Below are 12583 nucleotides of genomic sequence, written 5' to 3'. Positions count from 1 at the left end.
TCAATTGATTGGACAGTGCATGTCAGAGCAAAAACCAAGCCATGAGGTTGAATGAATTGTCTGTAGAGCTCCGACACAAGATTGTGTCAAGGCACATATCTGGGGTCGAGTACCAAACAATTTCTGCAGCATTGAAGGTCCTCAAGAACACAGTGGCCTCTATCATTCGGAAATGGAAGAAGTTTGAAACCACCAACAGTCTTCCTAGAGCTGACCGCCCGGCCAAACTGACTAATCAGTGGAGAAGGGCCTTGGTCAGGGAGGTGACCAAGAACCCAATGGTCACTCTGACAGAGCTCCAGAGTTCCTCTGTGGAGATGGGAGAACATTCCAGAAGGACAACCAAGCCACTCCTCAGTAAAAGGCATTTGACAACCCGCTTGGGGTTTCCCAAAAGGCAGCTAAAGCACTCTTAGACAATGAGAAACAAGATTCTCTCGTCTGATGAAACCAAGATTTAACTCTTTGGTCTGAATGCCAAGCGTCATATCTGGAGGAAACCTTGCACCATCCCTACGGTGAAGCATGGGTTTGGCAGCATCATGCTGTGGGGAGACTAGTCAGGATCGAGGGAAATATGAAGCAAAGTATAGAGAGATCCTTGATGAAAACCTGCTCCAGAGTGCTCAGGACCTCAGACTGAGGCGAAGGTTCACCTTCCAACAGGACAACGACCCTAAGCACACAGCCAAGACAACGTAGGAGTGGCTTCGGGACAAGTCTCTTTGAATGTCCTTGAGTGGCCCAGCCAGAGCCCGGACTTGAACCTGATCGAACATCTCTGGAGAGACCCAAATTACTGTGCAGCAACGCTTCCCATCCAACCTGATAGTGATTGAGAGGTTCTGCAGAGAAAAATGGTAGAAACCCCCCAAATAAAGGTGTTCCAAGCTTGCAACATCCTACCCAGGAAGACTCAAAGCTGTAATCACTGCCAAATTGGCTTCAACAAAGTACTGAGTAAAGGGTGTGAATACTTAGGTAAATATGATATTTAAGTTTTATATTTGCAGTAAATTTGCAAAAATGTCTAAATCTGTTTTTGCTTTGTCATTATGGGGTATTGTGTAGATTGATGAGGAAAACAATACATTTAATCAGTTTTAAACTAAGGCTGTAACGTAACAAAATGTGGAAAAAGTCAAGGGGTCTGAATACTTTTCAAATGCACTGTATTACGCATTTTGCAAATTAGTAACATATAATACAAATTGTAATTCATAACATATCATACGAAATGGGCGATGGACATCCACATGAACACATACCATATGAAACATAGCATACACTATATATACAAAAGTATGTGGACACCCCTTCAAATTAGTGGTTTTGGCTATTTCAACCACATCCGTTGCTGACAGGTGTATAAAATCGAGCACACCGCCATGCAATCTCCATAGACAAACATTGGCAGTAGAATGGCCTTAGTGAATAGCTCAGTGACATTCAACATGGAACCGCCATAGGACACCACCTTTTCAACAGTTCAGTTCGTCAAATTTCTTCCCTGCTAGAGCTGCGCCAATCAACTGTAAGTGCAGTTGTTTTTAAGTGGAAACGTCTAGGAGCAACAACGGCTCAGTCACGAAGTGGTTGCTTCCAGAACGGGTGCTGAAGCGTGTAGTGAGTAAAAATCATCTGTCCTCGGTTTCAACACTCACTAGAGTTCCAAACTGCCTCTGGAAGCAATTTCAGCACAATAACTGTTTGTCGGGAGCTTCATGAAATGGGTTTCCATGGCTGAGGAGTCACACACAACCCTAAGATCACCATGCGCAATTCCAAGCTTTGGCTGGAGTGATGTAAAGTTCACCGCCATTTGGACTCTGGAGCAGTTGAAATGCATTCTCTGGTGATGAATCACGCTTTACCATCTGGCAGTATGACGGAAGAATCTGGGTTTGGCGGATGCCAGGAGAACACTATGCCCCTTAGTTCCAGTAAAGGGAAATCTTAACGCAACAGCATACAACAATTCTGTCTTTCCAACTTTGTGGCAACAGTTTGGGGAAGACCCTTTCCTGTTTCAGCATGACAATGCTGCCATGCACAAACAAGGTCCATACAGAAATGTTTTGTCGCGATCGGTGTGGAAGAACTTGGCTGGGCTGCACAGAGCCCTGACATCAACCCCATCAAACACCTTTGGGATGAATTGGAAAGCTGACTGCGAGCCAGGCCTAATCGCCCAACATCAGTACCCGACCTCACTAATGCTCTTGTGGCTGAATAGAAGCAAGTCCCTGCAGCAATGTTCCAACATCTAGTGGAAAGCCTTCCCAGAAGACTGGAGGCTGTTATTGCAGCAAAGGGGAGACCAACTCCATATTAATGCCCATGACATTGGAATGAGATGTTGAACGTGCAGGTGTCCACATGCTTTTGGTCAGGTAGTCTATCATAGTAAATGAAGCAACTCGGATTTACGTACAGAATAATACGAAATGCTCTGAGACCAGGTTATATGACAGCTGAGAATTATTATTAAATATATTGTCAGATAACGGCGACATTGCTTCCTTGAGGTAAACACACAAATCCATGTTTATTTTATGTCTAATTAACAGGCTGGTGCGTCAGCTATGACACGTCATGATGTAGCTGTAATGTCTTGTGTATAGGTGGCAGGGAAGTCAGGCACAGGAGAATCAAACTTGGTATAAATGGAGTAGTTTAATAGCCTTTAATAAAACTCCAAAACCAAAGTACATAATAAATAAAAGTGGGTACAAGAACCCGTCGTGCACCGATACATAGTTCACGAACATACAAAACAAACAATCTCTGACAAGGACATGAGGGGAAACAGAGGGTTAAATACACAACATGTAATTGATGGGATTGGAACCAGGTGTGTAGGAAGACAAGACAAAACCAATGGAAAATTAAAAATGGATCACTGATGGCTAGAAGGTCTTTGACATCGACTGCCTCGATAGAAGTCGTGACAGTAGCCTACTGTACATGCAATTATTGTCCGTGAGCTATGAGATGAGGAGACAGTGGCTGCAGGAGGCACATTATTACACCAATAAATATTGCATACAGAAAGATATTAGGTTTAGTTTGGAAAACTCTTCATGGACTGAAAATACAAAATATACTGTAGCTGCATTATTGCCTGGTTATGAAAATAAAGACATACATTATTTGTTGCATAAGTTAACCCTTGAAATGCCTAACTAAGGGGCGATAGGTTGCCTAGTGGTTAAGAGCTTTGGGCTAGTAACCAAAAGGTTTTTCACTGCGTTTCTATGTTTTGTGGGGAAAAAAACATAGAGGGAGGTAAGTGTTTCCAATGATATCATGTGATTTTAACCAATTATGAGTAGGTATTATGAGTAGGTATCATGACTATGTATTATGAGTAGGTATTATGATTAGGTATCATGAGTAGGTATTATGAGTAGGTATCATGAGTAGGTATCATGAGTAGGTATCATGAGTAGGTATCATGAGTAGGTATTATGAGTAGGTATCATGAGTAGGTATCATGAGTAGGTATCATGAGTAGGTATCATGAGTAGGTATCATGAGTAGGTATCATGAGTAGGTATTATGAGTAGGTATCATGAGTAGGTATCATGAGTAGGTATCATGAGTAGGTATCATGAGTAGGTATTATGAGTAGGTATCATGAGTAGGTATCATGAGTAGGTATTATGAGTAGGTATTATGAGTAGGTATTATGAGTAGGTATCATGAGTAGATATCATGAGTAGGTATTATGAGTAGGTATCATGAGTAGATATCATGAGTAGGTATTATGAGTAGGTATCATGAGTAGGTATCATGAGTAGATTTTATGAGTAGGTATCATGAGTAGGTATCATGAGTAGATATCATGAGTAGGTATTATGAGTAGGTATCATGAGTAGGTATCATGAGTAGGTATCATGAGTAGGTATCATGAGTAGGTATCATGAGTAGGTATTATGAGTAGGTATCATGAGTAGGTATCATGAGTAGGTATCATGAGTAGGTATCATGAGTAGGTATTATGAGTAGGTATCATGAGTAGATATCATGAGTAGGTATTATGAGTAGGTATTATGAGTAGGTATTATGAGTAGGTATCATGAGTAGATATCATGAGTAGGTATTATGAGTAGGTATCATGAGTAGATATCATGAGTAGGTATTATGAGTAGGTATCATGAGTAGATATCATGAGTAGGTATTATGAGTAGGTATTATGAGTAGGTATCATGAGTAGATATCATGAGTAGGTATTATGAGTAGGTATTCCCGACTAATTGTAATTTGTTGATGTGATTGGAAACCCTTATTTTCCTCATCTATTTGACTACAAAACATATAAACGCGCAATTTTCACATATGTTGATGTTGGGGTTGTGCTGGAAAGGATGAATATGAAGTTGAAAAATGGTGACATTTCCCTTTAAGACCTGCTGCAAATTATCACCCTCACACAAAGACTGCTTTCTGTTGACGGTTCTCATTCAAAATGCATTCAAAATGTGTCGATTTGTCTGTCTTTTTATCTCATGGACACGGTCATGTGTGGCCTTGTTTGATTCTGTTCTGTTTCATAGCTTCCCTTTGACCACATTCCATTGGCACAGGCTACAGCAGGTTGCACCCTTTGACCACTTTCCATTGGCACAGGCTACAGCAGGTTGCAGAAGACACCCTTTGACCACTTTCCATTGGCACAGGCTACAGCAGGTTGCAGAAGACACTCTTTGCTTGATATCCTGCCAACCTGCAAGCCCGGGTAACTGTCATTAAACCATACTGAAATTTAATTAAGGAAAGTGATGTGTTCATAATTTTCAATAATTCGGAGTAGTAATGAAAGCCATCGAATGCTTTAGTTTACAGCAGGACTGGTTGTAATTCGCAAATCTGCCTCCTACACTCAAAAAATATTTTGGCTGCTCTTAAAGGAAAACTCCACCCAAAAACGTTATTTTGGTATTTTTTTCATTAGTCCATTGTTTTATAGTCCCAAAATGTTTTGCATGTCAGCAATAAAGTTTTCAAGATGTATAACTTCAAAATACAGAAATAAAGCTGGTATGATGCATTTTGCGTCATATGATGCAGCTCAAAACGTAGCATCATATGTTGCGAAATGCTTCATACCGGCTTTGCATTGATATATTTTATGAATCTAAATCAAAAGTGTGTGCCACACCTGATTTGAAAAGTGCTGTGGCAAGTGCCGCCTCGCCACACGTTTTCCGGCGGCCCTGTTTACATTTACATTCTGGTAATTTAGCAGACAGTTTTATCAAGAGCGACTTCAGTCAGTGCATTCAACTAGATAAGGTAGATAAACAACCACAGGTAAAACGTGGTTTTGTTGTTGTAGGCCTAGTTATCTGTTGGTTAGTTCGCTCCTTCCTACCTTAAAGGGACATTTCAACACTGCTCTATTTCCCTATATGTCCATTAATATGTTATTAACATATGTGTCATAACAATTTTGGATTTCCTCACTACATGCAAATACGAGCATTTCTGCATCTCACCAGTGGGAAAGGGCTAGCTACATTTCCTGGTTGTAAGCAAATCACAATAACCAGAATTCATAGTGATTTCAGGAAGTAGTACTACCCCTTGGAAGTGAGAAGTATCAACATGTCTGTGGTTGTAGCCAGCATTGTCATCCAGAGGATTTCGAAACCGAACTGAAGTCTCAACTGATAGGGTTGCCATGTCATCGACTGTTAAAAAGTGATGCTATTCAATCTATTTTTAGGGCATCCAATCAGCCAACATCAGAGCAACAGAAAATAAGTCAAGCTGAGGTAATGTAGCTAATGTTACCTAGTTAACTAGCTATCTAGCAAACTACATTTTGTTTATCTAAACCAAAATCTAGCTAGCTAGCTTTCCTAATATGCTGGCTAGACATTTCAAAGCATATCAATGGAATTAGCCAGCTGCTATCTGGGGATGTTATAACGTTAGCTTCGTTAGGTTACATTAGCAAACTGTTATCTAGCTAAGCACCTAACTACCGCAGAGGCTAACGTGACTATGTGTTCTGTTTAGAGTTAGATCCCATCAACATCAAGCTCAGCACCAGGAACTAGTGTAAGTCACATTCTAAATCTTTCAATGACTCCATGATGAGCAAATATATATACACACACACACACACTGGAGCTAGGCATAAACTTGGTCCTTGTCTTGTTGTACAAGTAGGCAAGGACTTCTATTGTAGTTTTCTCTGTGTTATGGAGGCTTTGTTGATTGTTCATGCGAGGCTTTAAGTCTAAATTGGAGAAAAGGAGGTATTGGTAAGGAGGGAATGGTGTGGGGGATTGACTGGTGTCTGTTGGGGGTGGGTTTTGTGTGTTAAGGTTACTATTCGTGATCAATTGACATGAGGGGGGTGAGTATATATAGTACCTCCTTTGATTGCAAACTTAAATCTGTTTTACCTCATTTCTACCAGCATGTTACATGTTCAACCAGTGGAAAAATAACTCTAAACCACCATTACTCCACACACAGAGACGCATACAAAGCTGTCCCTTGACCTCAAAGGCAAATCTGACCGTAATTCTATCCTCCTGCTTACAAGCAGGAAGTACCTGTGACTCGCTTAATACGGAAGTGATCAGATGACGCGGATGCTACACTACAGGACTGTTTTACTAGCACAGACTGGAATATGTTCTGGGATGCATCCAATGGCATTGAGGAGTATACCACCTCAGTCACCTGCTTCATCAATAAGTTCATCGACAACTTTGTCCCCACAGTGACCATACGTACATATACCAACCAGAAGCCATGGATTACAGGCAACAACCGCAACAAGCTAAAGGCTAGAGCTGCTGCTTTCAAGGAGCTGGACACTAATACAGACGCTTATAAGAAATCCCACTATACCCTTAGACAAACGATCAAACAAGCAAAGCGTCAATACAGGACTAAGATTGAATCCTACTACACCGGCTCTGATGCTCATCGTGTGTGGCAGGGCTCGCAAACGAAGGTAACCTGGCCAAGTGACTACTGCCCTGTAGCACTCGCGTCGGTAGCCATGAAGTGCTTTGAAAGGCTGGTCACGACTCACATCAACACCATAATCCTGGAAACCCTAGACTCACTCCAATTCGCATACCACCCCAACAGATGACGCAATCTCAATTGCACTCCATACTGCCCTTTCCCACCTGGACAAAAGGAACACCTATGTGAGAATGCTGTTCATTGACTACAGCTCAGTGTTCAACAGCATAGTGCCCACAAAGCTCATCACTAAGCTAAGGACCCTGGGACTAAACACCTCCCTCTGCAACAGGATCCTGGACTTCCTGACGGGCCACTCCCAGGTGGTAAGGGTAGGCAACACATCTACCAATATGATCTTCAACACTGGGGCCCCTCAGGGGTGTGTGCGCCTCCTGTACTCCCTGTTAATCCACGACTGAGTGGACAAGCACGACTCCAACACCATCATTAAGTTTGCTGATGACACAACAGTCATAAGAAGGAGGTCAATGACCTGGCAGTGTGGTGCCAGGACAACAACCTCTCCTTCAATGTAAGCAAGAAAAGAAGTAGACAACAGGAAAAGGAGGCCCCCATTAACATCGACGGAGCTGTAGTGGAGCGGGTCGAAAGCTTCAAGTTCCTTGGTGTCCACATCACCAACAAACTATCATGGTCCAAACACACCAAAACAGTCATGAAGATGTCACGACAACACATTTTCCCCCTCAGGAGACTGAAAAGATTTACCATGGATCTCCAGATCCTCAAAACGTTCTACAGCTGCACCATCGAGAGTAACACCTGACTGGTTGCCTCACCTCCTGGCAGAGGTGTGGACTCGAGTCACATGACACACATTGGCAGATGCGCTGCAGACTGTTTTTAATAGCATCATTTTTTATATTTGGGCTTGGGGAGGGTGTCAAGTCAGGTCGAGTCTTAAGGCTCAAGTCCAAGTCAAGTCATTGGTGTTAAAGTCGAGTTGCAATTCATCATATTTGTGACTCGAGTCTGACTCGAGTCCAAACCTCTGATAACTACTGTCCAAAACTGAACTAAGTAGATCCAAATACTTATTAAGTTCAGGGCCCGGTTTCCCAAAAGCCTCTAAGTTCATTTTAGAAACATATGGTTCTAAGATTAACTTAACCTCAAGATGCTTTTGGGAAACCGGGCCCAGGCACATAATAATTTGTCTTTCTGCCTAGGAACTTCAAAATGCATGTCTCTTCTGCAGAACAAATGACAGGACCTGTTTTCTAAAGAGGACCATTTGTGAAAAAATTTACAGAAAATAGTCCAACACAAAGGATGCATTGTTGAAAAGGTTTTCAGAATTTTTATGCTGCCAAGATTATTTTCATTGCTCAAGTGCTCAGCTCGTGTGAAGTACATAACTGTTCATCAAAGGAAAATGAAAGAGTGTGGTAGAATGGGGGGATAAATAGATAGAGCAAGTTACTTTCTTTGACAAGCGTCTACCCCCAATCAGTGGCTGACTGCTGTCAGTCCCAGCTAGGCTCCTGTGGAGAATCAGTCTTGTCAATAGCTGTGTGTGGTTCAATAGCTGTCTGTGGTCCTCTACGTCTTACACAAAATGTCCTAATTGGACTGACATCCCTGCAGTTTGCAGTGACTAGTGTGTTTGTGTTGTGCCTACGTAGGGGTAGGTGTGTGAGAGTGTGTGAGTGTTTGTGTGTTTTTAGGAGAGAGATTATTTATGTGTTGGCTTAAATGTGTATTTCGAGTGTGATGTGTATGTGGATTTACAAACAAACAAGTGTCTAGATCAGGGGTGTCAAACTCATTCCATGGAGGGCCGAGTGTCTGCAGGGTTTTTCTTTCAATTAAGACCTAGACGACCTGGTGAGGGGTTCCTTACTAATTACTGACCTTAATTCATCAAACAAGTACAAGGGTGGAGCACAGACATTTGGAACACCGTGGAATGAGTTTGACACGTGTTCTAGATTTAGATAAATCACCCTTCCCCTGCAGTATACAGTTTGCATGTGAAATGAAATGAAGCTATGTTGAATCACGTTTTCATTCACTCTGGCTGACATGTCATTTGTCCTCACCAAGCCAGATTAGACAGCACTCTCGCTTTGCAGCTTGTGCTGCAGTTCATTGACCTTGGTCTCTAAAAATAAAGATGTATCAAGAATCGATGAATTCCATTTCTTACCTGCGAGCCATAACTGTATTTGGCATCATCCAATAAGTGTCCTAGCTCTTCCTCTCCCTCTACAGTTTATACGACAAAGAGTCCTCTGTTTATTATTGTCTTACATTACATCTTCTGCTCCCTGTGGATCGTAAGGCCGCCTGGTGTTTATCAAAGCTATTGAATTTCTCCTGTAAAAGAAGGGCCATAAACTGATGAAAGTTGCTGCTGATGTTGTTGACTATGGCACCTCTGAGTCACTGCTCTCTCTCTGTGACCTGAGTGGTGGAAAAGGCTAAATAGCCAATCAGAGACAGACAGTGAAGTAGAGATAAAGGGTGACCTCAGAAATGATTACCTTGAGCTCCAGTTGACCTTAATGGAGTGTTCAGAGAGAACTGAGACCTGTAAGAGCAACTGTGAAACACACTGACACTCAATGGCACTCAATCTTCTATCAAAGATCTGTCTTTGGATGTTATGCAGTCCTTGCTTTTGTAATCAATTAAATGAATGAAACAGGTAACACATAAAAAAAAAGTATATATGTGTCCCCAAAGTGCTTTGGGATTTGATTTCTTAGGTAATCCTTATCAGTTATTTACTTGAATTTCAAGCTTGGGATGATGGTGTTTTATTTTCGAAAGGCAAAGCGTTTTGTTCCTATAAGAATTTTGAAGTGAATTATTCATTGTTTTCTATTTTGAAAGCGAGCAGCTCAGTAGCCAGAGACTAGCGGAAATGGTGCCGGCTGGAACATTGGCTTGAGAGAAAAACATTAGCTGAGGGAGGAGAAGGTAATTATTTTAATGAAATACTCTGTTGCTTTTATCTCATACTGTGTTTCAGAGAACAAAACACTGGGCCCCAGTAAAGGGCAATTTGACAAAATTACAGCAAACCACGTGCATTGTTTTCTGCATTTTAATCCAACTAAAAGCAGGCTTTAAATTACAGGAATATGAATCAAATAGGGCTGCCTTAAATATGTTTTAATGAATCAGGTGCTAACTCTCTATAGGCCTTCTGAGAATTTTCAAGTCTTTTGGATTTACTACAGTGTAAATCCCAAGCCCCGGATGCTATAAATTGGTATCATTAAACTGTTATTGCTGCTACCAATCCAAACAACTCCTCGCCTCATCCACCCCGGCGAGAGAGAGAGAGGCGGACGTTTGACAGGTTTATCAAAACACATCAGTCATGTTTCTCTAAATCAGTTCTCGCATTTTAATTTTGCACTTAATTTTGGTATATTGTGGCCTGTCTGTCCCGCTGATCCCCACACTACTTCCTGGGAAGGAACACAATGGCTGGGAACATCACACAGGATCTTAATAATGACACATGTCTCAAGGGTGTGGGTGGGCTCAATCTTGCTTTCTCTCTCGCTAACTCTCGCTTTCTTGAGCAAGGCACTTAACTCATTGCTCTTGTGAGTCGATCTGGATAAAAGCTTCTGCTAAATGACTAAAATGCTTGTGTGTGTGTGTGTGTGTGTGTGTGTGTGTGTGTGTGTGTGTGTGTGTGTGTGTCAGATGTTTTCCACATCATTGTTCAATGTTCAGTTAGGACCTACAATAGCTTAAAAATGAAAGTGTGAACATTACAATTGGACAGACATGTATTCTGGGAGCATTGGCCTGTTTTTACCAGGTAATTGAGCTGGCTGAGGTATAGAAACAGAGGAGAGGAAGGAGTGAGGCTGCATGGCTGTGCATGATAACTGTTTAACTCTCTTCTTTCTTTCTCCCTGGCTGAATCACTGTAGACTCTAGCTAACCGCCATATACTAAAATATCCACACAAGCCACTAGCGATATATGATGAGTTAGAAGATGATGACTATGAAGTTATTATTTAAGAGCATTGAAGATAAATCACAATCCGTAAAAAAAAAAAACGAGCTAGCTAACTAGCGGATTTACATCACTCAACTGACAGCCCACCCCCTTTTCCCGATGTCAATCATGTCTTTAGAAAGCACCATAACTAGCTTGCTTACAATTTGTGATGAGTGAGTGTGTTGTTGCATAAATAAATAGGCCTATGTTAAAAAAAGTAGAACATGGTCACCACAAAATATTTTCATTTTGAGCACCTGCCCTCTGAAAGTTGTGCACGGCCCTGCACTGACGCCAGATGCCAGAGCTGACAGCTTGGTTAATATGGTAATCATGAGATCAATGGGAGCTAAACAATTCAATGAGAGAGACGTTCATCATCCTGCTATAGTTCCATAGGGGATAGCTAAAATAAGATATACAGTGCATTTGGCAACTATTCAGACCCCTTGACTTTTTCCACATTTTGTTACGTTACGTTCTTCTAAAATGGATAATATAAAACATTTACCCCATCAATCTACACACAATACAACATAATGACAAAGTGAAAACAAGTTCTTAGACATTTTTGCAAATATATTAAAAATGAAAACAGATACCTTATTTACATAAGTATTCAGACCCTTTGTAATGAGCCTCGAAATTAAGGTCAGGTGCATCCTGTTTCCATTGATCATCCTTGAGATGATTCTACAACTTTAAAATCCAATTGATTGGACTGTCCAAAACTTCTGAATACTTATGTATCGTATATGTGATATTTCAGTTTTCATGTTTTTATAAATTTGAAAAACAATCTAAAAACCTGTTTTTGCTAGGGGGAAAAAACAAGTTAATCAATTTTAGAATAAGGCTGTAATGTAACAAAATGTGGAAAAAGTCAAGGGGTCTGAATTCTTCCAAAATGCACTGTATATCATAGTCAGCATGGAGACTTTTAAAACATTAACATTTATATGATTTTAAAAGCAAATTGTCCTAGCTTTAAAAGTACCACTGGTTAGGAAGAGCTTATGTTAAAAAAGTGATTTAATGTTCTTAACACACTAATAATAGTTACTATAAAGTATAAACACGTCCTATTGAATGAAAGGAGCATTGACCTCTGATCCTAGTCAGATTTGAAAAGTGCATTTATCTATCGAATATTCTGTCAAATTCTTATCCAGAGTCTTATCTCACACACAAATCTCTCTTCCCTCAACACCTACCTACTTCCTGTCAAGCAGGATGTGTGTCACACAGAGATAGAGCCTCAGGGAACTAAGATGCCCACCTTGTGACCCCAGTCAGTCTGATGTCCCAATGTTCTCCCTGCTGTCCTGTCAGTGATGGAGTTGGGAGGCCGCGGAGACAGTGAGATGTAAGGAACCCTGACAGGGACAGAGAGTGGACTTGGAGCTTCCTCACCCTCCCTCCTCCTCCTTACCCCCCTCTTTCACCCCTCTCCTTCACCCTTCTCACCGTCAGTGTGTTAAACACAGAGACCCTGCCAATGTTGTTAACACTCTGCACAGTAGAGATGAGCACAGCACCTCTTCACAGGAGGTATTACTGTCAATGTTGTTTTCTGGACCACTGACACATA

This window comes from Oncorhynchus mykiss, chromosome 4 (assembly GCF_013265735.2).
Source record: "Oncorhynchus mykiss isolate Arlee chromosome 4, USDA_OmykA_1.1, whole genome shotgun sequence".
Taxonomy (NCBI): domain Eukaryota; kingdom Metazoa; phylum Chordata; class Actinopteri; order Salmoniformes; family Salmonidae; genus Oncorhynchus; species Oncorhynchus mykiss.
This window is presented reverse-complemented; position numbering follows the sequence as displayed.